This window comes from Podarcis raffonei, chromosome 17 (genome assembly GCF_027172205.1).
Source record: "Podarcis raffonei isolate rPodRaf1 chromosome 17, rPodRaf1.pri, whole genome shotgun sequence".
In the NCBI taxonomy this organism is placed as follows: Eukaryota; Metazoa; Chordata; class Lepidosauria; order Squamata; family Lacertidae; genus Podarcis; species Podarcis raffonei.
The window spans coordinates 14,710,360-14,737,391 of NC_070618.1; the positions used below are offsets into that span (position 1 = coordinate 14,710,360).

The following is a 27,032-nucleotide window of genomic DNA, read 5'->3' on the forward strand; positions in this document are numbered from 1 at the left end:
TCCCTTCCTCCTTCTTGCAGTGAGACTCTGTTGCTGAGAAAATAGGTCATGTTTATTGCCTGCAAAGAGACACATCAAATTGTTTTACATCAGCTCCCTCGAAACAAGGAAGACAAACACATCTCTTAAGAAAATATGAGCCTTTCCAAAGCTCTAACCAAGTTTTCCAAGTGACAGGACTCTGCCCTATTGCTCATATTGATGCTGTGATGCCTTTTAGATAAATGTGTATTTCTGTTTGTGGGAGTGATGCCCCCCCCATTAGTGGAGCCTAGTCTACCTCAGTATGTAACCTGAAGCGTATGTAATCCGAGGTACCACTGTATAGTGGTACCTCGGTTTAAGAATAGCCCTGTTTACAACTATTCGGTTTAAGAACTCTGCAAAACTTGAAGTAGTGTCCCGGTTTGTGAACTTTACCTCAGTCTAAGAATGGAAGCCAAACGGTGGAAGGGCACCAGCAGGAGGCCTCATTAGGGAAAGCCTCAGTTTAAGAACAGTCTCGGTTTAAGAACAGACTTCCGGAACGGATTAAGTTTGTAAACTGAGGTACCACTGTACCTCCGCTAACCCAGACTCCGCTAACCCAGAAATAGTACCTCAGGTTAAGAACTTTGCTTCAGGATGAGAACGAAATTGTGCTCCAGCGGCGTGGCAGCAGCAGGAGGCCCCATTAGCTAAAGTAGTGCTTCAGGTTAAGAACAGTTTCAGGTTAAGTATCGACCTCTGGAACGAATTAAGTACTTAACCTGAGGTACCGCTGTACTAGCGGTTTTACTTCTATACCACCCACAATGCCACCACTACAACTGAAGTACTCCCATTTTGCTCTCAGCTGACCCTCCCAATGATCCACAATGCTGAGGAAGAAATTGTTCAATTCCACACCCTTTGGCATTAGAGTGTTGGGCTAGGACCTGGCAGGCCAGGGTTCAAACCTCCACTCAAACACAAAGCTCACTGGGTGACCTTTTGGCCAGTCACTGTATCTCAGCCTAAACTACCTCATGGGGTTGTTGTGAGAATAAATTGGAGAGGAGAAGCATGTACACCATGGTCCTCAGAGGAAAGGTGGGATATAAGCATAGTAATAACAACTACTAATAAAGTACTAATAAAGGAGTATAAAGAATACACCAACACAACTATTTTAGTCTGAAACAACATGAGTATTTACTCCACAGCTGGGGAAATAGTCACCCTTGGTATTTTGTACCGTCGTACCTCCATTTATGTAACCCCAGGTTACGTAAAATTTGGATGCGCACGCAGCAAACCCAGAAGTATTTTACTGGGTTTCGTCACGCATGCATGCACAGAAGCGGTCTGCGCATGCACAGAAGTGGTCCTCAGGTTGCAGAAACCTCAGGATCCAACCGTACATCCGGAATGGATCCCTTACACAACCGGAGGGACCACTGTAGTTTCCTCCAGTATTGCTTGGATTATCCTGTGGTAACCAAATCCGGGAGCTGATTCACATCTCACTTTTTTCTTTCTTTCTTTCCCTTCACTGGACATACGGTTGTACCTCGGAAGTCGAACGGAATCCATTCCAGAAGTCCGTTCGACTTCCAAAACATTTGAAAACCAAGACACAGCTTTCAATTGGTTGCAGGAAGCTCCTGCAGCCAATCAGAAGCTGCATTGGACGTTTGGGTTCCAAAGAACGTTTGCAAACCGGACCACTCACTTCCAGGTTTGTGGCGTTTGGGAGCCAAAACGTTAGAGTCGCAAGGCGTTTGTCAACCAAGGTACGACTGTACTTCCTAAGGTGTTTAACCTCAAATGTGTGAACAGTAAGAGAGGTCAAACTTGTGTTTGCAAACACTTATATGAGATGTGCCCAAGACAGCCAGGATCGGCTTTCTGTCAAATTCTGTGACACACCCAAGTTTGCTATTAGATTATGTGAGTACAGGTCTTGAATTCAGCCAGTATTCAGCAGCGACTTCCAAAGCAAAATATTTGTCTTGGCACCCTCCAGATGCTAGAAACTACAATTCCCATCATCTGTGACCATTGGTCATGCTGGCTAGCGCTGATGGGAGCTGGTCTACAACATCTGAAGGGCACCTCATTGGGTTAACCTGGTTTATTATTTATTACGTTTACGTATATACCACCTTTTTCTGAAAGCAGTTCAAGGTAGTGTTCACGGTTCTCCACTCGACAATTTATTCACACATCAACTTAGGTTAGGCTGAGAATAGTGACTGGTGCAAGGTCACCCAGTGAGCTTCATGGCTGAGTGAGGATTCTAACCCTGGTTTCCCAGGTCTTAGCCCAGGGGTCGGCAACCTAAGGCCCATGGGCCACAAGCGGCCCACGGGGGTCGTTTAACTGACCCACGAGCCACCTGCTTGGTGAGTCCTCGTGCACTGCGCTAAACTGGCACAATGCGGGGACTCGCTTTCGTGGCACCGGAAACTGTGTATGCGCAGACACAGATGTTGGAAATGCAATCCGGTCCATGGAGGGATCTCCGCTGGAGTGAACCGGCCCAGGCAAGGTAAACCTTGCTGACCCTTGCTCTAACCATTGCAGCACACTGGCTCTGAACCAAGCTTCAGTCTCCAAGTCTGTTCTTTTTCAGCTAGGAAACTGTAACCAGAGGAGCAAGAGATTCCAGGGCAGAGGCCACACGACTCTGAAGTTTGCATGGTTGGAGACAGCTGTCATTATATGAATGATGCCCTGGCACTTGGGCCACCACAGCTTGTTTTCTTAAAGAAATTCTCCATGTGAACATAGAGTTAAAAATTTTCACCACACAGTTTTCCTGCTGGTATTCACCAGAAGGTAATGGGTGCACTGTTCTTTTAAAAAAATAATCCCTAGAAAATCAGCTGGTTTGATCCTAGAAAACACCAAAAAATGACACAAATCCACAGTGCTGCCTTTCCCAGTGTCCATTGGTGCCATGAACTCCACTTTGGCTGACTCTCATGCCCAACTAATGAGGAACCAAAAGAGCAAGGACCGCAAACCTTTCTTTTCACAGGGAGGACCCGGCATGGACCACTTTTCATCTGCTGATACCACAGGGCGGAGCCTCTCCACAGCAGCTTAACACATAAACCAAACCTCTATTTGCAGGCTGTGTGTGAGAGAACCTTCCAAGCAGCCTAATGTCAAGGAAAGGGGGACACACACACACACACTTCCAAGGACAGATTTCCACAACTGGACTTAGCAGAATGCCATCATAGAGACATATCCAGCTCCTGGAACAGATCTGCAGCAAAAACCAAAACTTTACTAATATGCAGATTTCTTCCACCCCCCGTGTATCCATTCTAAGCACACTTTTCGACTGCTTCTCATTGAAATCTCATTCCATCTTGAAGCAATCTTTTCGCAGCAGGTGTATTTCATCTCCCATCTCCGTGTGGGGAGGCCAACTCTGCGCAACAAAGAAATCACACAAGCGAGCCCCATAAGCAGTCAGGTAGACAGAGAAAGAGAAAGAGAGAGAGAGAGAGAGAGAGAGAGAGAGAGAGAGAAAGTCACCTTCGCTGGGATGTGATCATGTGCGGCCCTCGCTGCAAAGCCACGGGGCGCGCACGTATTGTGAACCGCATCACGACAGACCCACAACCACACTCCCGAGCATGGCAAACGCCTCCATGCGCCCCGAGTGCTGCGCACGCCCACCTACACAATCCCACGCGGTGCCCTCCTACTACTCTAGAGGGAGGGGAAATATATATCCTATACATGCTTTGCAGACACCAACAAGTGCTCTTTGTGTCGCCCTCCTTTCTGGGTTCCTAAACTCCGGGGGGGGGGGAACTTTCCTAGTGGGACTGGAGAAGGAAAAAAATGCCCACCAAACACACTCACACATGCACACACTGACGGAGCCAGCTCCTGCGCCGAAAAGCCCTCCTTACGTATCCATGCCTCCTTCCTAGCGATCTGCCACCATAAGCCACCACCTCCTTCTCTCTCATTCCGCAGCCAATACCCAAGGTTCCCGGAGAAAACCCCCTCTCCCCACGATCCAAGCCCCCGTCCTCTGCCTCACCTCGTTCTCCCTTCGTCCGCCTCTCCGTGGCACCGCTATCCGAGCTAGGAGTAGCAAGATCCACGCAAGCTGCCGCCCGGAGACACCCTCTCCATCCAATGCATTATGATCTCGGGGTGTGCGGATATATATTATCTTGACGCGCGCGTGTGCACGCGAGAGAGAGAGCCGAGTTCTTTGGACTGAGGACGCCGCTAGTATTCCGTCCACCAGGTCTTGGATCCTCTATTTGTTTCGCAGGAGGAGAAATAGCGAGCGAGGGAAGGAAAGGGGCTTGATGGGGAGGGTGGGAGGAGGAGGTCGGCTGTGCGGCTGAGGGGGAGGAGAAGGGGGATCGCGCAGGCGCAGCCGGGGGACCCTAAGCGCCCGCTCGGGCGTGCGTCGCAGCTCCGTTGCGCTTCCCACCTCCTGTGTCCTGGAAGCAGGGGAGACGCGGCCCTATAGGGGAAGGGGGCGTGGCGTCGTGCGCCCAGGCTGAGGGGTCTCGTCTGGGTTCCTCCACGCCTGGCTCTCGCTCACTCCTTAGCATCGCCTTGTGCGCTGGGGAGTTACCTCTAGCGCTTTTCTTTCTCTCTCCCTCCCCCGCTTCCTTTTGTGCCAAGCGATGCGCTCTCCCCTTCTCACCTGCTTCCAGGACTTCCCACCCCCATTTGGTAAGGATGCGCGCGACCCTTTCCGGGGAACTGAAATCCCCGCTTGCCTTGGCTTTATTCAAAGAGAGATCAGGAGGGAGAGAGGTGTTTCTAAGCGCACGGCACGACTTAGCGTAAGATTCCGGTTCCGGCTATAGCATGTCTTTCTATACAAGGCATATATGTATATATATTTAAAGGGGAGGGGATGAAAGTCAACCCTTCAGTGGCGATTAAAAAAGGTTGCTTCCAGTTGCTCCCTTCTGGGTCCGATTTTAAGGCCAAACCAGAGGCGCGTACAATGCATCAATTCGCTTTGGAGGAAAGTAGGTTGGGCAATTGCGGAGCTCGGGCTTCTCCAGGGAAAGGCACGTGGGGAGAGTGAATTATGGAGCTTTGTGTGAGCACTTGTTTCTTGGACCGGTAACCTGTGCTGCACGGAAACGCCACATTATCGTGGCTGGCACGGAGCTTTGTAGTCTCTCATCGTGAAGCATGACAGCGTAGGTTTGCCCCTCTTCCCCTTTAGTTGCTTTCACAAAGGGGTCTTTAACCTTTTCCACAAAAGGTTCTTTAACCCCCGCCCCCCACCCAGCGCCAACAGTGGCACAAGCTTGGGTAGAATTCTTGCAAAGGATATTTATACATTTTTCTCCATTTGGATTTCTCTCTGGAGGTTCCTCCCTGCCTGAAGTTGTTGCAAAAGCATTTTTTAATTTGCTCCAAGAAGGAACAGCAACACACACACACTTTTCTGCATAGCTGGTGACCTTGAGGAATCATCTGATTCAGATACAGTGGTACCTCGGGTAAAGAACTTAATTCATTCTGGAGCTCCGTTCTTAACCTGAAACCGTTCTTAACCTGAGGTACCACTTTAGCTAATGGGGCCTCCCACTGCCGTCTCACGATTTCTGTTCTCATCCTGAAGTAAAGTTCTTAACCCGAAGTACTATTTCTGGGTTAGTGGAGTCTGTAACCTGAAGCGTCTGTAACCTGAGGTACCACTGTACTCATCCTCAGTACCAGAGGTCTCTGTATCAGATGCCTAGGTTCCTGCCTTGCTCTTCACCCTGTTTGTTTCATTTCATTTCACATTTATTTTGCACATCGCCTTTCTGGACACAAGGCAGTTTATAAGCCATAGAAACAGCAAAATACACAACAAAGATCACACATCCTCCAGTCCAATACAGAAAAAAGTCCTAATAAAAGACTTGTTGCCCCCAGAGCCACAGGAGCAGAAGATGGTGAACCAGGCATGAACTTCAGGGGTGTCTGTGAATTGCCCAGCTAGCTGCCCATGAAGCTGCCCTACTCAGGAGGAGGAGGAGGAAATGCATGCAAGCACCCTCCTGGATCAGGGTCCACCTGAGAGCCTCCAGTTCCTATATAAGGTCTTGGACAGTGTTGCATCACTGCTGAAACAGCAGTTTGAGGCTCCCGTGCCCTGAACTGGGGAAAGGGATGCTGCCTCAAATGGCACATATGCCCACTCCAAAACTGATCTTCACTTTCTCCAAGTGAAATTGGCAGGCAGGCAGAGCAGGAGGTGGGGCACTGCAAACAATAGTGGAACAGAATGGGGGAAATCTGCTCATCTAGCTCTCCAGTTATGCACTCTGGTTCCTATGGGTGTGAACATTGCCAACGTTGTTGGCCTTTACATTCAAAACCTGGTGCCTGTGAAAAATTATTCCCTCATAGGGCAATATCAGGGTCTGTAGGGTTACTGGATGTGCCTTATTCAATTAGTAAATAAAAATAAATAATAAAAAATCCTCTTTTTAACAACTGGTTCAGACATGCAAGCACATCACCTGATTACATCAGTGCAGAGGAATCATTCAGTGGATGCAAAGCATTCTATTCAAGGTGCTGGGAGATGCTGTGAATGTTCTCTCTGTGGTTTAGGTTATTTCATGGTTCACATAAGCATACAAGTCACCACAACAAGACAGCTAAGTGATATATATGTAAACCAGCCCAAATAATTATAATTCACGTGTGCTCTGTATTTCACTGCCTGTATGCTGCACCTAATCTTTTAATAATTCCACACAGGAACACTGCACAGCTACAATTGCTGCTTATTATGTGCACTGCTTGCTACTCTTTCATTTTCATCTGAATTTGTTGTCTTTGGTAGTGGGGTATTTGATGCATTAGTGCCATTTGTTTATTTTATGTCGACAATTTTATGTAACGCTAAATTATAATGGCCTTTAAGCCGTGCACAAGGAGCTCAATGCAAAAATCAGTTAAAACTATCAAAACAGAATCCAGTTTAAATGCTGCTGGAATAATAATAAAAAAGGGGGATCCAGCAGGTGCTGGTGGTTCAGTGGGTAGAGCAGAGGGGGCAGAGCTGTTGGACCTCAGCTAGAAGGGAGTTCCGTGAAACTGGTCTCACAATACTGAACACGCAACTCTGGGTGGATCTGAGATGTGTATCCCATTTCTACAGCAAGTCTCCTTGAGCAGTGGCTGGGCCAGAACAACAGGGGACAATTCCTTGATTAGTTCTGGTTTTTTTGTGCCACAACCACAGGGCAGCCAATTTGTCGCTGGTACCCATGTCACTTCCTCAAAATTCCAGATTTGCCCCTTGGTCCCAAAAGGTTGGTGATCCCTGTCCCAGAGCAAATGAAATAGAAGATGGCCTTCGTTAGATCAGTAGATATGAATGGAACATATTATATGCTACAGTCGTACCTTTGAAGTCAGACAGAATCCATTCCCAAAGTCCGTTCGACTTCCAAAACGTTCAGAAACCAAAGTGCGGCTTCTGATTGGCTGCAGGAAGATCCTGCAGCCAATTGGAAGCCACGGAAGCCCTGTCAGATGTTCGGGTTCCAAAAGAACATTCGCAAACTGGAACAGTCACTTCTGGGTTTGTGGCGTTCAGGAGCCAAAACGTCCGAGTAACAAGGTGTTCAGGATCCAAGGTATGCCTTGGGTGCCCCATTATCTTTTGTCAAGCACTGAGTACTCCAGGGCAAAGGTTAAGCAGATGTGTGCAAAAAGTCTGAGCTGCATTGCCCTCTTAGAACCATCTGGCTTGTTTGTGCGCTCCAAGCCAGGCCTTATATGGAGCGCATTCAGACACTCAATTCGAGTTCAGGCAGCAAAACCAGGAAATTTATCAAGCCTCTGGTGGCTTGCCAGACATGCTGATGGGTTGAGTTCAGCTTGGTGGTCACAAACTCTGCAAGCTCCTGAGTATGTGAAGCATTTGGAATGTAAATGCGTTACATAAATAACAGCCGTATCGCTGTTGATATTAATTCAAGTCTGGTCTTTGGTGCAGTATATCAGAGACGGGTTTTAGCTCATCGGTAGAACCCATGTGTCAGAGAGTTGGCAAGGAAAACAGGTTACCCAGCCAGTCCCTGACATGCTTTGCATGCAAAAGGGGTCCCAGGTTTAATCCCCAGCAATTCCAGTAAGGGATGGGGGGGAGGAACCTGTCTGAAACCTGGGGGAACTGCTGACACTTAGACATAACACTGAGCCGGGTGAGCCGATGGTCTGACTGCCCTATACATCTAAAGCAGCCATGGCTTTAGTCACGACTTCGCCCAAAGGATCCTGCAAACTGTGCTGAGAGATGTTAGGAGACACCTGTTCCCTTATGGAATTACGATTCTCAAGAGTGGTTTAATAGTCAAGCCCTCTTCCCAGGGAATTCTGGGAACTGCAGTTTTGTCAGGGGAACAGGGGTCTCCTAACAGTTCTCAGCACCCTTGACAAACTACAGTACCCAGGATCCTTTGGAGGAAGCCATGACTCCTTAAAGGTGTGTGATAATGCATTAAATCAGGCATGTCCAAAGTCTGTTTCGGGGTCTAATTGATTTAATCTGGCTCCGGTGGCAGTATATGTCCTGGGGTAAAATTCTCAAAAAAAGCTCAGCAACTTTGGGGTAAAATTGTAAAAAAAGCTCAACAACTTTGGTCGGCCCTCACGCATGTTCACTTCATCAAATCTCTGGCCCTCTTTGAAAAAAGTTTGGGCACCCCTGCATTAAATGTAAACTACAAGCAGGGCCTCAGTATTAACAACTCCCCACGTTGCCTTTGCTATAATGTTTCTGTTTTATACATGCATTTGTTTGAACGAGTGTAGAGTTCCTTTCTTCTTTCAACACCCCCACCCCCCTTTTTTTGCTTGATTTGTCGTTAAGGAGCTTGCACTGATCCAAAAGGGTCAGGATCTGGCCCTACACTTACCATTTCTCTCACAAATAATTTACAGGTTAGAGCATTACCACTTTGTGTGCATTATCTTCTTGTCAGACTCAAATCTGCCTACAACCCACACACAAGCTCACTATTTGTTAACAAGTGAATTGCTTGCAAAAAGGCTTCATCGTCAATATCAGACACTGAATGCTCTTGCTCAAGCCGGGCTCTCCATCCACATCCATTCAAGACACCTGAGAAAGAAACAAATGGAAGGCTCTTATGAGGGCAGAGGACATTCTTTGTCTGCAATACTATCCACTCTTCTTCTACTCCTTGGTTGGAGCACCTCAGTTCTAGAAACGGCCTTTTGTCATTCCTCCGCCACCGCAAAACATTTCCTATCAGAAGGACGAGTGCCACCATACCTTATTTTCTCTGATGAAAACAGAGACATCCTATGTAATAATAATAATAATTTTACTATTTATACCACTACACCACCATTTCCTGAGAAAACCCTTTAATCCCTATTTTATTTTATTCTTTGGCAGATTTACAAAAAGAAAAACACACACCAATAAATAAATAAAGATTAGAATGGGGCAAGATTACACAGGGACACACAAAGCATTTTTAAATTTTTTAAAAAAGACTCCTTGCGCTCCACTCTGCTCCTCACGAGCCTGTGTGTCACATGCAGCAGGGCCTTGTCTGTGGTGGCCTCTCCTCCTGCTCTCCAGCAGCTGCTACAAACTGCCCATGGGAGAAGGTTGGCAGCGGCGGCCATTTAGAGGCAATGAGATGCCCCCTCACAGCTGTTGCAGCCACCGTCGCTTGGGTCAAGCGCCGGCTCATCCTTCTCCCTGAGCTCAGCAGGTAGCACTGCCAGGGGAAATAGGGACATTCTGGGATCAAATCAGAAGCCGAGATGGCTTTTGTAATTCCGGGATTGTCCCTGGAAAATCGGGACACTTGGAGGATATGCTTACAGGCTTCCCACAGGCTACTGTAAGAACAGATTTTTGGCCTTTGGTCTGACCCGGCAAGACCCTTCTGATGTTCTTATGACAGTATTTTTTGAAATCCCCTCACCTTTCCCCCTGCCACGTTTGAGTCCATGTGGTTGCTATTCTTGGTTTCCTTATACACCTCGTTCCTCTATTTATTAGCCACCGTCTTTATTTTCTAAAGGGGATTTAAAAAAAATAAAAAATCTCATGCAGAAGAAGCAAAGTGGAAGGATAAGGAAGATGGATCTCATGTCTCGGTCCCAAAGGTCTGGATGAGACTGCTTGCTTGCCGTTTCAAGGAAACCCAGCGAGGGAGCAGACTTTTCTTCTTGAAGTGTGGGTGGCCTTGTGTCGTTCGCATGAAGAAACAGAAACGGCAAGGGCTATTTTTAGCCTAAAGTAGGCCAGCCAGCCACAGAAAAAGTTTTACTAGGAAGAATATTTTTTTAAACTGGGGGAGGGGAAAACGTGGAGATGGGAAAACGGAGACAGAATGAGAAGCAGAAAAAGAAAGAGACATAACTGACAGGGGTTCCACATCACAAACACAAGCAGGGTAGAAGGGGAGCCTCTCTAGACAAGCTAGTCTTTGTGTTCTAAGGAACCCAATAAGTAAATATGAAATGCTCCTTCTTTAAACATAGGATTAACTCTCAGAATGGTTACCTTTGCGGGTGGTAATATTTTGCAAAGGAGGCTCCTGTTAACCTTTCTCTAACATACACACATTAAAAAAGAAACTCTGCCTGCCAGATTGTGTTTTTTCAGACCTCCAAGTGTCCCTATTTTCCAGGGACAATCTCAGGTTTACGTACAGAAGCTGTTCCAGTTTCTGATTTGGTCCCAGACTCCTGCATTTCCTTAGGATGTCCCTATTTTCATTGGAGAAACGTTGGAGGGTATGGAGTTATGTGACCTCCGAGTCAAGGAGATAAGTAACTCTACAACCTTTAGAAGACATCTGAAGGCAGCCCTGTACAGGGAAGTTTTTCAATGTCTAATGTTTTATTATACGATATGATACGATAATCTTTAATGTCATTGTCCCATACAGAACAACGAAATTGAAAAGATCTACATTAGACATTCAAAAACCCACAAGCCTGCTATCCCAACCTGGTTAGCCCCTAAAAACTCTGATACCCCATAATTGAATACAATATACTCACATAAAGACTACCTTACACTGCGTTTAAAACCAAAATCGCATTTGGATAGAAACTGTTTCTCAGGCGGCTAGTCCTAGTCTTTATAACCCTGTACCTTCTTCCAGAAGGCAGAAGCTGAAAGAGATCATTTCCGGGGTGCGCACTATCCTGCTGTTTTTATCTATTATGTTTTTATATCAGTTGAAAGCCAAGCTGCCCAGAGTGGCTGGGGCAACCCAGTCAGATGGGCAGGATATGTATAGGAAAATTATTATTATGATTGAATAGGACATCCCTATTTTCATCAGAGAAATGTTGGAGGGTATGTGTTTCTGGAGATCACAGCCTGTTACAATGAGCAGCACACTGGATTAATTGCCTTTTGTGTGTACGTGTGTGTATTTTAGCCTCATGTTTCTTCAAGTACCAAAACGATGGAGGATTAATAATTAGCAAAGGCCTTGATGATTTATGCTTTACAAGCTGTAATGGCCAATCACATAAATATGCTCTCTGATGTGCAGTATACTCTCTTGAAACAGTTCCCTGCTGGACCGTGATTCACAGCTTTATGACGTGACTTACAGGAGCAGTTATTGTTTTGTTGTTTGCAGCGGTCATGGAAGTTGGTTTTAGGTGTTTCTACCATTTCCCCACGTAATTGCAGCAAGACCAAGGGCTCGCCCACACTTTTGCTTGTCCCGAGCCTAGAAAGCACAGGTCCGAGTGGTTTTTCCCAGGGAAAACCCACTCTTTAGTGCTAAATCAGAGCAAACGTCAGTCTGGAGAAGATCTGAATTGCCATTTGCTCCACTAGGTTTACCCCAGGGGAAAGCTGTGGGGCAGAAGAAAGTGTGGATGAGCTCTAATCAGTGCCGGATTTATGTATAAGCTAAACAAGCTATAGCTTAGGGCCCCACTCTCTTGGCCCCCCAAATTTTTTCACTATTAATATATTTCTTCCTAATTGTATTTCAGTTCAACAATTATTTTGATAAAATACATATTCTGTTATGTGCAAATGGCTTTAGATACTTAGTAGGTTGATAAATTGCCATATAGCATATATTCAGCACAAAAAACAGCGACAATTTGTTGTTGACAAAGGACAGCTGGACATAGAAAGGGCCCCATTACCTCCAGTAGCTTAGGGCTTCATCAAACCTAAATCTGGCCCTGGCTTTAATACTCAAATGGTGGGGCACCCAGGTAGATACTAGGAGGGGTATGAAGGCAGCCCCCTCCCCCAGTGTCCCTCTTTTCCAGGGACAGCCCCGGATTTACAGAAGCCATCCCGGTTTCTGATTTGATCCCAGAATGTCCTGCTTTTCCTTAGGACGTCCCTAGTTTCATCAGAGAAATGTTGGAGGGTATGGCACGACGTCCCTATTTTCATTGGATAAATGTTGGTACACTGGCCTAGAGAAAGATAGGAACCTCTGAAGAGCTGCTATTTTGTTCTAGTGATACTTTTAGGAAATGTCCAGTTTCATTCCTCTTCAAATGTCAGCATCCATTGCATCAAAGACTAGGTCACAGGCAAGAACACATACAACAATGGATGAGAATCCGGGGCCACTTTGGGGATCTCAAAGCATAGGATTCACAAGAGGGGGACTTGTTTTTGAGCAGGGCCAGATCATCTAACAAGTTTTTAAAAGTCTCTGGTCTAGAGCCTACCGTTTTCATAACAGAATTTTTCTTTTTAAAAAATTACTGCTTAAAAGTAACTTTGCTGAACCTGACCTGAGGCTAAAGCTGACAGATGCAATGGCCAACACTTCACTTCATGAAGGCAACGTTGCATAAGAAAGGCAACACTATGGTTTACAAAATATGAGTCATCTATGTGCCTTGATCTGTAGATGAAACAAATTTTTTATTAAGTAGTTCTGCTGAGACCCACAGCAGCTTTCAAATGTTCTTTGCGGGAGGGGAACGGTTAGCAACAACTGCATTATGCAAACCTCCCCCTAAATTCTCACACTGTTTTTCCTGTATGCTTAAGTCGTTATCCTTACAGATGCAGTATTCTCTGGCATTTTGGGAAGGGAGGGAGGACTAATCCGTGAAATTATTCCAGTGTGTTAATCAATATTTGTTAGCAATGAATAGATCTTTCTTATTTTTACTCACTAAGAGCAAGAGCAGCAGAATGATTAAAGTCGCTGAAATTCTCTCTCCTGAGGGTATCAGGAATGGAATAAAAGTTAATTATCTAATTACAGCAAATTTGAGTTTTGTACATCTTGTCAATATTATCAACAGGAAACTAATATAAATACTTTAGATTCATACTTTATAGGATTCACATCAGTTTTTTATTATTATTGATTTTAAACTTGTTGCAAATTGATTGTTTTTGTGTGTGTTTTCATTTGCCATTTTGTACATGACTTTTACAGGGTTTTTGTTTTTTGTTTTTTGTTTGCCAGAGAGCAAATGTTTACAAATTAAAAGTAACTCTACAAAATCAGTGGAGGTGTATCTATTTTTTTAAAAAAATCAATAGTGCGTACTATGAATTACCTTGTCTGTCAGTAACGTGTCCACCAGAGCTAAGGCTTGCACAAGTCCTACATATTTACTCCTGAGAGTAACTCCTTCTTGCTTTCCACAATCTTGGGGAGACATTACCCATAATTCATCACCAGCAATACCTATGTAGAGAACAATCTCTGGAGATTGGTTTTTAGGAGAAATGCCTTTCTGTATGTCGACAAGCATGTCAATCTTTCCACTTTCCCGATTGCTAGATTAAGCGCTGTGGCAGCAAATGGTGACAAACTGGAAGCCCTTGGGATTTGGGGCCTATTCCTACAAAATCATTGGACTTTTCAGCCCTCAGGTGTGTTCTTAGAGTGCTTTCCCCAGAATGACAGGAGAATGGACCCCCTCTCATTTCAACATCTTGCATTATTTAAATCCCCCAGCAGCCCTACTTAGTGGCAACAAACTGGTCTTAACACATGTTTTTTTCTGAATCCACCAACACCTGAATGTGTTGCCTTATCAATCTGATCCCTTATCGGCAATGGGTGGGAAATAATTCTAGTCCCTGTTGGGCCTGTATGTGGATATTGTTTGTGGTTGTTTACAGAAGGCCACCATTACTGCTCAGATCAGTAGACTGTAAATTAGGTTGGAAAGCAGTGTCTGCACAAATGGAAAGGGTGATGGGTGGACTTCTCAAACGGAGTCAGTCAGTGGCCAGAAAGGGATTAGTTCCTTGTTCTCTTTCCAGTTGAACATAAATGGAGACTCATGGTCCTTTCACTCTGTCTGTCTGTCTGGTGTTTCCATGCATCAGTGGCAGATTGGGTGATGCACCGCTGATGCAGATGGAGACAGCCTTATGACAGCCTTATGTTCCGCCATCTGAACAGTCCAGCAAGCAGCCCACCTCCCCGTGTCTGATGTGGAAAAGCCACCCAGGTTGCCACATTTTTCAAAGGGATGCATGGAACAGCCTCTATGCGGACATCATTCACTGGCACAGTGTCTCGTTAGAGGTAGGCTTGAGCAATGCATCACAGGAAGTCAAGCCAATGTCGGGAATTGAACAGGAATATGATAAAAAGCTCTGTGTCTGCTCAACGTGCCCCCACCTCCCCAGCACTTCCTCTGGGCTGCCACTCAGATGGAAAAGACCAGCTGTCAGAAGACATGTTAGAGCAGATGCATAACTATACACCTGGGAGGAAAAGTCACCTGCTTGTGAGCATGCAAAAATGCACAAAAGAAGAAGGCAGAGTCGAAGAAGTAAACAGAGGGCAAGGGGAGGCCAACATTTACTTTTGTTTACGGGGGAAAGCGCACAAAGGACCTGTCGGACCAAGACACAAGGTCAATACCAGGACCCAATGCTGGAAGGAGGGTCATTTGGTCCACATTTCTGAAAGGAGATGAAAAAGGCAGCTGGCCATGGCTGATGCCCAAATGCTTTTTGGAACTGACACTCAGTGAGCTGTGACATTCATATAATGGAGTTATGGGTCTGTCTGCTTGTGTGCACATGTCATCCCCTTGATGTATGTTTGCGCTCCCTGCCTATCTCACAGCTTCTATTATTCTGTCTGCTCGGTTGCCGGGATGTGCTGGGGCTTTGCAAAACATGCAGATTCTGGGGCTCCGTACCAGTTCTGGAATGTGTTTTTTCATTTGCCTGCCTGTTCTAACATCGACGCTTTATTAGCATTTAATGTGCTAAACTGCATGCTTAAGAGTCAGCTCTCACATGATTGGATTCCTGTGCAGATGACACTGGTAGGATTCTTACGCATGTCAGAATTATTGTGCTACCCATGTGAAGAATATTGGTAGTAGTCAACTAATTTTTACTCAGAGTAGACTCACTGAAATTAAATTAGCCACATCCGTTAATTTAATTTGGCCTACTCTGAGCAAAACTTAATACCCCCTATCTACTGTATTTATTTGTTTGCTTTTGTATTTCTGAGTCATCCTGTTATTATCAAGAGATAGAGGCAGTAGGGAGCAAGAACAGAGTAAGTGTTGCACTGGGAGCATTGGATTGGCTCCACCACTGCAACCTCCCTGACACCTCACCCCTCTCCCTTTTGGCAGCCAGCAGCGACCTCAGCATAGAGAAGCAAGGTTAGCAGCACAGCCCTCTCCTGCCCCACCCCACTCCACCAACCACTAGTGGATGAAGCACTGTAGCACTTGCCCAAGGAAGGGTGAGACAAAATATGGGAAGCCGAGTTGCATAAATGTAGCATGGGAGAATAAATCTGAAACCAGTGCCAATCATAGGCCAGGGGCTAGGATGAGGCTTCTGTGCAGGAGAGCAGTAAAGTAGTAATGGGATTTCAATTGCTATCTCCTCTAGCTGGTTTTCATCAGATCAACCTATATTCTTGACTGTTCAGCATTTTCTGGACGTGCAAGTGTCTGAGTAATATACCCTTGAAAGGAAAAGGATTATAGGGAGGGAAGAGACTTCCCTTGACAGGCGTTGCTAAATTCTGTGCTGACTTCTGCAAAGGCTCTCATGAAAAGAGCAGCTCAACTTGACACCAAGCCGGCACAATGGGGCACATCTCTCTGTGACAACAGTCAGAAGGCGCATGCTACAGATACATATACCAAAGTCTTTGACTAAAGGCTCTCGTGTGCTTTTAAGGGTTTGGCTACACAAGCCAGCTTTAAACCTGCCAGGGCCTCCTACAAAGAACGCTGGAAACCTTTTCGTGAACAGGCTTCAGCAAAGCCACTAGTCAGGGACATTGTGGCTGGGGGCCCTCTCTCTCCTGGCAAGTGAATGAAGTCCTTGCAAGGCTTTCAGATTGTACTATTGTCTGGGACAGATTAGCTCAAATTCAAACAGCCCAGAGATGGAAGGAAGCTGAGGCAGTCTTTTTGCAGGAGGCTGCTTGTTTGGTTCTCTTCTCTTTTGCTAATCTGTTTTATTCATTCATTTGTTTATATGAGAATTTATTTGGTGCTTCATCACCATCTTTCATCTGTGTGTTTGCACGGCACTTTCACACAAACTTGTGACTTACAAGTTATCAAATGAACAGAAAGTATAACAATTCAAAAACATATTAGAAACCATCAGAGTTGTAATATTAATAAATGCCAGTTTTTAAAAATCCAGATATCATTGTGTAAAGTGATAGAAAAACTAACCTAATTAAACAGCCAAAACTAAACAGAAGATAAAATAACACCAACACAAAAACAGAACAGTGGCCTGCAAAACACCATGTTCCAAATGAGGTCCCTATTTCTAGTAGTTTGGTTCCAAGAGTCAGACCCCTCCAGATGTCATTTTTGTTGTGCATTCATGATTGTTTGTGCTCATGGCGGTACTGGGGCAGTTATACATGATCCCACTTATGAGTACTGTTCACACCAGCCAAAGCTTTCAAGTGGACATACTGCTTCATTTCCAATCAGCACATGTTCCTGTTGAAATCCTGTCACTTTTAATACTACAAATGTTCTCTCTGTGTGTGTTGTTTGGCTTTTATTGCACTGTAGTGTAAGAGTGCCCCTCCAGAAGGAAATAATGAGATACCCCTGGGGAAGCATCACAGCAAAAGTGGAATGACGTGCGGATGACCCAGTATAAATCCACCTTTAATGCGCTATTATTCTTGTCAATGTCATGTTGCAAAATACAGCTGTTTAAAAAACAACTACCCACCAATTTGGAGGGGCCCTCAATCTTCAGCATGTAAGGACCCCCCGCCCCATTTAAGATACTGTATACACTTCCACCCTGGTTTTCACCCACAAGTTTATAACAATTAAAACCACAGTATCATAATAAAACCACAATATCAAGCAAAATAGAATGGGAAATACAATTGGAACAAGCAAAGAACCCATATTTCTTCTGTTAAATTATGAAATAAGGGAATGGAAAATGAAGCTTTAGGACCCACCAAAGGTATTTTGCTGTGTTAGGAAAAGGAGAAGATGGCACCTCTCTGTTTTTTTGTAAACAAAAATCAAAATAGTGAACCTGTCTGGCAGCTGAATCTCACTTCAGCACTGGCAATGGGACAGCGTCCACTGCATCTGAAGGCATCAAGTTAGCTATGGGCATGCTTCAATATCTTGGTACCATTACCTGCCGTCCAGTATCTGCTGCCTAAGGCAGCTGTCTCATTTTGCCTCATAACAGGGCTGGCCCTGTTGAACTTTTTTCTTTTTTCAGTCTCTTGCAGTCTTTCAGAAATGAAACTGTTCCCACCCTCAACTTCAGCCAGCAGTTTAAATTGTAACGCTCCTTTGAAAGATGGTTTACATTTCTAATTGAGAGCTAAAGGTTGTATTTCTACTGGATAAAGAAGACGCTTTGCTAAAGATACAGGTTGAACCACTGAACACAGATGCCTCCCCTTCTTTTTCTAATTTCCCTTTGTTCTCTGCTGTTCTCTTCCTGAGGTGAAAAGGTATTCAGCTGAGTACACAGCCTGTCACGTTTTACTACTTAATGCAAAGTCAGGTCCTAGTGAGAGCAATTTGTACTCCAGCATGTGGGAAAACATTCAAATATTTTTTCCCCTTCTGCCAAACTACTGGTTATTTTTCAAAGAAAGAAAGAAAGAAAATCCATTCATTGTTCCTCAGCAGTGGACTAGAAAGATATATAATTAAGGGGTAACACATTATAAGATGAGCAATTCTGAACCTGCTGTGTGCGCAAACACACGGGAAAAACTTCTGTGTTTATATTACTTGCTCTGCAAAGACTTCTACATCAGATGCTGTGGGACTTGAATCTGGAAACTTGCAGCTCTGCTGTGGGCTTCCTGCTTCCTTCACCAATGGGGTAGCACTATTGATACCACTGTTCTAGAGGATGGAATTGGAGATCATTTAAGAAGGGGCAGTATCACCACACACACAATTTACACATGAAAATTTTATGCAGATCTGCATCCTCTTTTGTCTCCTGTTTCGGCAATGCATTTTTCCCCTTGGTCCATCCTACCTGCTGGTAAGGAAAGGGGACAGTTGTGTGTTTGTGTATCTGTGCATCCATGCATCTGAATGCAAAATAGCAGCAAAAGTGGCAGTTCACAATTCCAGTGAACAGAAATCTGAGAGAAATGCCTCGTTTCCAAAATTGCATTTCCCACAGATTTCTGTTCACTGAAACTGGTATCCTAAGAGATATGCAGTTGCCTCTCTCTGCCTCTTCTCTTTCCCTACCACCCTGATGCCTCTCTCTCTAGATATATATAACACCACATTTTACAGTGAAGCAGAATGGGGGAAGGTGGAGGAGTTCCACGTCATATTTTCTCAGGCATCACAAAGCCATCTAAAACTTGTTTGTTTGCCTCAGGAAAGAACAGGTCTTTTTCTTTAACTCTGTGATGCATGGAATTCGGAACCCTACCTGAAGTGACATTTCTTTTCCTCACGGACAAAAAAACCCCTTAGGCACCATTGTAACCTTGCTGCTTCAAAAAATAAGGAACAAAAACTGAGCACTGTTGAAAAGGGGTGCACGGAATATAGATTTCCTTCCCAAAGTGGTAATTCAAGTCGCCACCGTGGTTGCATTCCAAACCTGCCTTTGTGAAGATTCAGTGGATGAATTTAGCTTCACGTTTAGCTGGATTTGACTGGTCACCCAATCTGGAGTCTAGTGTGCCTTCAAAAAGATACGCATTGAATTCACATCACTGGCGCATCTTTGCCAAATGATGTGTGTTTACCTTTGCTGAACCTCTACGCCTAGTCATGCCCCACTTTTTGCCTTTGTAGTCTGCGGAAATAATCTTTGTCTCAACATTTCTGTTTGCTGGTAATGACATAAAAACCTTAATGTCATCATTACCAATATAGCATTCTGCTAGAGTTGGAGCTGGGAATAAACTTTATATACCTTGACTTACCATTTCAGGCCCGAACACCCTCACTATTTCATTATCCTTCCTCGTTTTCTTGTTCTTATCTGCAGTAAGTGACTGACAAGGTTCAAATACTTCACACTTTTATCGTTCCCCTCATTTCCTACTGATCTCATCTCTGCTTTGGGTGCGTGCATTTTAATATTGGTTCATGGAGATAAAGTCTTTCTCAGCAAAATATTGTTTGTTGCATTGTAGGGCATGTCATTTTAGGGGGTGAAACTTAATATTTTGCCAATTTCAGTGAGAGGTCATAAAATATGTTTCGGGGTATGAGGAATTCAAATCTGCCATTACCTTTGTGACTGGACAACATTAAGCTTGGCAAGTCTACATTTGATGAAGAAGCACACAAATTGCTTTCAGAAAACCAAGAAATTTTAATTCTACCTTCTGTCAGGTAAAGCTAAATAAATAAATAATCAAGTACTTAGGAATCATTTTTAATTATTTCTATGTATTTCTACACTCATTTTACCTTCCAGGCAAAACAAAATTATATTAATTTAACCCAAAAAATCTTTTGAATCCCCAAGTCATGCTACAAACGTTTTAGCACCCCTCATTCTTGGAATCCGAGAGCTGAAAAATTCAACACAAACCTATGTTGCGAGGTTTCCTACACCATTCTTTCTGTGCCAGAGGAGCCAACTTGTGCCCAAGATTGAGGGGGCCTGGCACACGCTGCACATGTGTGACATCATGTGTGTGTTGCTCGTCATGCATGTGATGTTGCATCATCGGGAGGAGGCCAAGTGCGGAGCTTCAATGGCCAGCAGCTCCTCTTCTCTCGCGTTCAGGAGGAGCCGGCTACTGAAGCCGTTCCCCGTGCTTGGCTCTGTGTTCAGATTCCTCCACCCCATTAACACTGAGGGGGCCTGGCCCCCTCCTAACAGTTGTTGGGAGGGGGGAGGGCAAAGACACCTCTGCCCCAAAGAGTTGATGCACCTGGTCTGTGCCATGTTGCTCTGGGACTGTAATTTCCAATTATATCACACAGGTACACAGGAAGCTGCCTTATACCTCAGATCATTGGTGATGCCAGAGATTGAACCTGCAACCTTCTACATCAGGGGTCAGCAATTTTTTTCAGCAGGGGGCCGGTCCACTGTCCCTCAGACCTTGTGGGGGGGCTGGACTATATTTTGAAAAAAAAAAAATGAACAAATTCCTATGTCCCACAAATAACCCAGAAATGCATTTTTAATAAAAGCACACATTCTACTCATGTAAAAACTGTCAGGAGTTCAGCCTACACTTGAGTAGGACCCTGGTAGAGACACATGCCCAACTGGCATGTTCTCTCCCTCCTGGTCAATCGTTTGGGAGCTTCAAAAGCTTTCTTCAGCCCGAACATCACAGCGACCGATGCCAACCAACATGGGCACACTTAGGGATCCGCAGAGTCTTCGCAGCTTGCGTAACAGACCTCAGCAACTCAGCGTTTTGGCTAATCTACTTTATTTACATATAAATACACGGAGCACTGCAACATGGCTCACTCTCTCTCTAGCATCAGACAGCAAAGAGAAAAAGAACAAAGGACAACAGTCCCTCTTCACGGAACACAGTAACACAAACACCCTGTCTCCGTCACTTCCCACTCTGTGGAGACAAAACATATCACCGTCATGTGATAGACAAAAATCCCATGACTGCAATTATAGAACAGGAATTCCAACCAGGCATGCCCCACAAATAACCCAGAACAAATTACATTCTACTCATGTAAAAACATGCTGATTCCCAGACCGTCAGGATCCGGCCCCAGGGCCTTAGTTTGCCTACCCATATTCTACATGCAAGGCAGATTCCCTACCTCTGAGCCACAGCTTGAGGCCATGGTTTCCCGGCACCCCTGACCAATGGTATAAGGAAGCCATGACTGGACTGGTGCTGTTCACCATTCACTTGTGGGTCTTTTCTAAGGTACAGAGTTCCCTTACACAGAAAGACCGTACCAAAGAGGGAAAGCACCTGCTTTGCATGCCCAAACTTCCAGGCTTAGTTCTGCATTTCTTTAAGCAGGGCTGGGAAAGACTTCTACGTAAAAACCTTAAATGCTGGTGGTGGTCAGTATAGATCAGCTTTCTCCAACCATCCACCCTCCAGATGAGCTCCGCCTCCCATCAGCCTCAGACAGCATGGTTAGTGGTCAAGAAGAAGAATGGCTCCTAAAATTAAAGGACTATTCGGAACTGGCGAAGTTAACGGTGAAAATAAGAGATCAATACAATGGACAATTTATGGAAGAGAGGAAGCCTTCTTATGGATTATCTGAAGAAAAATATATATAATCAAATGAAATCGTGGGCAGGATTTGAGCAACGAGAAGAAAATGATAATATATGAAATAAAGGAAGATGTATTAGATGTATTAGATACAATATGTGCTATAATAGTGGAATATGTATTAGGTGGAGGGACGCGGGTGGCGCTGTGGGTTAAACCACTGAGCCTAGGACTTGCCAATCAGAAGGTCGGCGGTTCGAATCCCCGCAACGGGGTGAGCTCCGGTTGCTCACTCCCTGCTCCTGCCACCCTAGCAGTTCAAAAGCATGTCAAAGTGCAAGTAGATAAATAGGTACCACTCCGGCGGGAAGGTAAACGGTGTTTCCGTGTGCTGCTCTGGTTTGCCAGAAGCAACTTAGTCATGCTGGCCACATGACCCGGAAGCTGCACGCCGGCTCCCTCGGCCAGTAAAGCGAGATGAGCGCCGCAGCCCCAGAGTCGGCCACGACTGGACCTAACGGCCAGGGGTCCCTTTACCTTTATGTATTAGGTGAAAGATGGGTTTCAAGGGATGGGTGTAAAAACAGCATGGAAAGAAAGGTGGAATGTCAAATCATAAGAGAAATGTATAACAAATTTGAATTTTGAAATTAATCAGTTAAAGTTATGAAAATCTAATAAAAAAAATAATTTAAAAAAATGAATGATGGGAGTTGTAGTCCACAAGCTCGGGAGGACACCAGGCTGAGGAAGATTGGCATAGGCAATAGCTTGATAGGTCAATGGTTTCACTTCCTGAAACAGCTTCCTCAGAAGAGAGAGAGAAGAGCAAGCCTGGGTGGGCGGGCCGAAATGTTTGATTTGCAGGGTTTGCAACTCAAATAATCCTGTCTTAGATCGAAACAAAAGAAAACCCAGTACCATTTAGTCAAACAAAATCAGCTTCTGCACACATTATCTCTTTAAGCACAGTCCTTCCCCTTATGGGAATTGTAGTTTATTTAGGGTGCTAGTAATTGTATCTCTTTGAGGGGTAAACGACAGCTGCCCTGTTGTTGCTTGGTGTAGGAATGCACTTTGAATGTATGGTGTGTTCACAGCCTGAACATGGGAAAGGTTTCCCAAGAGTAGGGCAATTTAGAGAACATGCTATTCTGTGCCTTACAATATGTATTGCCCCACCAGTGTGAGGACAGCTGGGATGCGGCAGGTCTAAGACACGCATGCGCCACAGACGCACAATGAATTGTAATAAAGTTAAGACAATATAGAATGCCACTCTATCAGCCTCTCAATTTCCTCTCAGCCTACGCTGCTAAAACAACAGCTTAGCAAAGGCAGGAGAGAGCTGTCGCCATTAGCACTCCATTAAATTACCTCATTATGCTAAAGTGTAGAAACATGACCTCTTACACTCTCCTTTTTATTATGCCTCTCTACCTCTAGTAGAATATGATGCAAAGGCGGTAGCACCTCAGTCCCCAGATGTTGTGGCCTAATGTACCAAATTGAAGGGGCTTCTGATGAGGGCCAGAAAAATGCCAGACAGCATTTCTTCCTTAATTGGTAAGCGGCAGGCCTACTGAATCCTCAGAAGAAATAGTTTCACATACTGGATGCATTTTAAAGTGCACATTTTGAAGGTGGGTTTATTTTTATCATATGGTGATGGCATCAGAATATTACATGGGTCAGAGTGGCGGGTCTGGGTTCTATCTCAGATGATTAAATCACTGTGTTTGAGGCTAAGAAGTAACACTGTCATGGCCTCAAGAGATGAAGGAGGCACCATCCCTGCTTTATTGTATTTTCAGGGAGCAGGCCGGAGTGTGGGGCTGGGAGGGTAGGGCTTCATTGAACTTTTGTCCCTTGTGGGCCCTCCTCTCACCACATCTGACCCTTTTGGATATCAGTCCTACCCCCAAAAAAAATGCAAAATAACAAAACAGGTACTTTAAGCCACCCCAGAACTGGCCCTATCGAATATTTTCCAAGACAATAGCACACATTCACACTACGAAGAACTCACAAGCCACCTACTCTCAGCAGCCAGGAGCATCATAACTAGACACTGGATGGACCTGTCAGGAGTTAACATGGAGCACTGGTAGCAAACTCTGTGGGAGACAGCCTGACTAGAGAAGCTAACCAACAAACTGAAACGAGCACGGGGACAAATAAAAGAAGAGGCCTTCACCCCGGTGTGGCTCCCCTTCATTACACACACAGCCCAACAAGACAACAACGAGAACCCACCGACAGAATGTGAATCAATATGGTTAATTTGACCTAACAACCCCCCCCCTCACAAATGCAAACAAAACTCACTGCAGTCGACTGAAAGCAATAATCAGCCATGCCCTGGGGGGGGGCAACATCTCTCACTGCCAATGAAAACTAATAAATGAATAAAAAGAGAACCTACCCACACGACACTGACTCAATATATATATATATATTTAAAAACCCAGCCAGTTGCACAGTGTTTTTTTTTCTTCTGGAATGCCACTCCATGTCTTCCACTTCCCCACCCCACCCCAGGCCCTTAGATATCTGTTTTAGCTTTTCCATAGAAGTAAAGGTAAAGGGACCCCTGACCATTAGGTCCAGTCGTGACCGACTCTGGGGTTGCGGTGCTCATCTCACTTTATTGGCCGAGGGAGCCGGTGTACAGCTTCTGGGTCATGTGGCCAGCATGACTAAACCGCTTCTGGCGAACCAGAGCAGCGCACGGAAATGCCGTTTCCATAGAAGTAGATTTAGTGAATCAGCCAGAGTAGGTAGAGGGTTATCCTGGAAACAGGAGCAATAGGCAGCAAGGCAGCAATAGCAGCAGCCCCAGCCCCAGCATGTCAGCACTTGATAAATTGGGATTTCTAATACTAAGCCTGCCTGTTTGCCCCATAACTTTTACCCAGTAGTTCCAGCTGGCATTTATTTACCATAGGCAGCATGTGCGCTCAAGGCGCCAAAGCAGAAAGGGTCAAAAAATGGCAGCCTGGTGGCTTAATCCTGACACTTCCTCAACTGGGTGAGATGCCAGTTGGTCAGGTTCCAAATACAGAATGAATCTTTCACGAGTGCAGTGCCTTGTGACAAATACTTCCAATGATTTAGGTGCTGCTGTCTCTTTGGCAAAATATATAGGGGAAAGGAAGTGCTATGCTGCATGTTTCAGAAAGATAAGCACACTGGCAACGTTCCTAAAATAAAGGAGCTGCACTGAGATTTTGAAGGTTAGCAATGGGTTCTGCTGCTGAGCTCTCTTTGATGATTTTCGGTGCACTGCAAGTATCTGATTCTAGGCAAAATTCACATGGCACATGGCAGTAACAATTCTCCCTGGTGTTAGGTATTTTGCAATAGTTGGTTCTCAGCCTCTTCACTTGGTCTCACCTGGCAGACCCAAGGGGATAGAGTCCAGTGTCATCACAGATTCATTGGCTCACTTTCCACAGACACTAACAATATCAAAACCCCAATCCCCTAACCCCAGTGAGCTGCTTGCTCAGAATTAATTTGTAACTCAATCCCCAACAATTTAACACTCAGCCGTCATCATTCGACTCTAATGCATGTAACCCAATCCTCCTGGGTGAGGTTTTATCACCGCCTCATTTCCCAGAATCAAGAGTTGGCATCATCGGAGGGGAGGAGCCACATCCCAGGAGCAGAGCACATTCTTTGCATGTGGTAAAATCTGAGCCAGATTCAGTCCTGGGCACCTCCAATTAAAAGGATCAAGGAAAAGCAGATGGGAAAGGCCACTGCTAGTCAGAACAGTCAAGACCAGGTTAGATGGAGCAAGGCCATCTCAGAATAAGGTGGCATCACAGGCTTGTCCTGCTCTCTTGATTTACTGTCACACACAATTCAGTCGCAATCCTCGCATACTTCTGAATATCTCAGCAAAATTGAGGAGGAGTGTGTGTGTGCACATGTGTGTGTGTGTGCAGACAAACCTGGCTGACAGCTGCATAAATCAATAGAATGCACTTTAATCAGCTTAAGCTTGCTTTCAGAAATTGCACTGTATTTTGACAGTCACGCCCTACCATTGGTTGTATAGCAGTGGCAGTGGACAGGGTAAGGAATTAGGCTGATTGTAGGGATGGATAAACCAGTCAATATCTGATTCTCTCAGTTTCTCATTTTCCCAGTCTTTGGTGCTCCTCATTTCCATATCACTTGTGTGTGTGTGTGTGTGTGTGTGTGTGTGTGTGTACTTTAAAGGCCTCGTGAAAATTTGACATATTCACACAAATTTCTCTTAATACACACATTTTTATATGCAGTTTTGTGTACTACACACACCTTTAGCAAAGTGATTTTCCCCCATATAATGCATTTCTTTGCATATTGTTTTCACCAACCCATAACATAATACAGTATGCGTCAATGATTGTAGCCAGTCGCTGATATTTCAAAGACCCTGGCCTTAACTGGGCATTCAAAATATATGAATAAAAATATCACAGAGCAGTACAGCATCAGATCAGTCAGAAACATGTTGGATGTGCATAGGCTGATGTAACCCTGCATACCACATCTGGGGGGAAGCCAATGCACATAGAGTTGAATGCCCAAGTAGAGCTTATTTTTATTGCAATATTTTTTTTTTGCATCAAATCTACCTGAATCTGGGAATAAATTTGCAAAAAATGCATTTTTTTCTGCTGATAATTAATACACAATAGGGCAAACATATAGAGAGAGGGGGGTTTCAGAGATAATGTCAGAATGAGTGCACTGCTCATTCTGTATGTTAAATTTCAGAAACACCCTCTTAAAAATAATAACACAGGCTACAACAGGCAGTAGATAAGGAATGAGTTCTATGAAAGATTTTAAAGTTTCAGATCATGCAGAAGGTAACCAAAACAATCAAGAACAATTCTGGGAAACAAATGATTTAACAGAAGCTGGCAATTAACCTATAATTGTGCTGAATTTTCCATTTCTCTTCGTGTTTCTTAATTATGTTGCTTGCATGGTGCCTTTCTTTTTAAATTAACTTGTTAGCTCTTTCCAGACAGGGAGTATGCGTTTCTTATGTTTAAAACAAAAAAATGTAACAGCACAAAACCTCTCCACAGGTTCCTGATCCTAATCTCAGTACCTTCCGGCTGCATTTGAAATTCAATTATGACTATTAGCTTGATCTTCAGTTCTAGTGTGCAAAGCAAAATCTGGTGCAAGGGATTTTGCAATAGTACAGTTTCATGAGCTGCAATGTTGCATCAGTGCAGGGCAACACATAACCCCTTTCCCCAAAGGATATCTATGCCTATAGAAGAAGCCGTGGGAGGGTTGTTTGATTTATGGTTTGTTGTTTTATTTTGATTTTAAAAGGTTTACTTTTGGATACCATCTTGGGGAACCTAGTTCCGATTG

General features: G+C 44.7%; 1 protein-coding gene across 3 annotated transcripts in view; it reads right to left on the bottom strand.

Annotated features, from left to right (window-relative positions):
* The window catches only part of PLPPR1 (phospholipid phosphatase related 1), a 109,666-nt gene extending 104,955 nt beyond the window's left edge, over positions 1-4,711 (bottom strand). The window contains exon 1 of one of the 3 annotated variants that reach the window (XM_053371636.1): positions 4,031-4,711. The gene's annotated coding sequence lies outside the window, so the exon portion shown is untranslated. Of the gene's footprint in view, positions 1-3,513; positions 3,624-4,030 lie in introns of those variants that run through there. The other 2 variants (XM_053371634.1, XM_053371635.1) reach the window with 2 other exon arrangements.
* Positions 4,712-27,032: the final 22,321 nt, after the last annotated feature.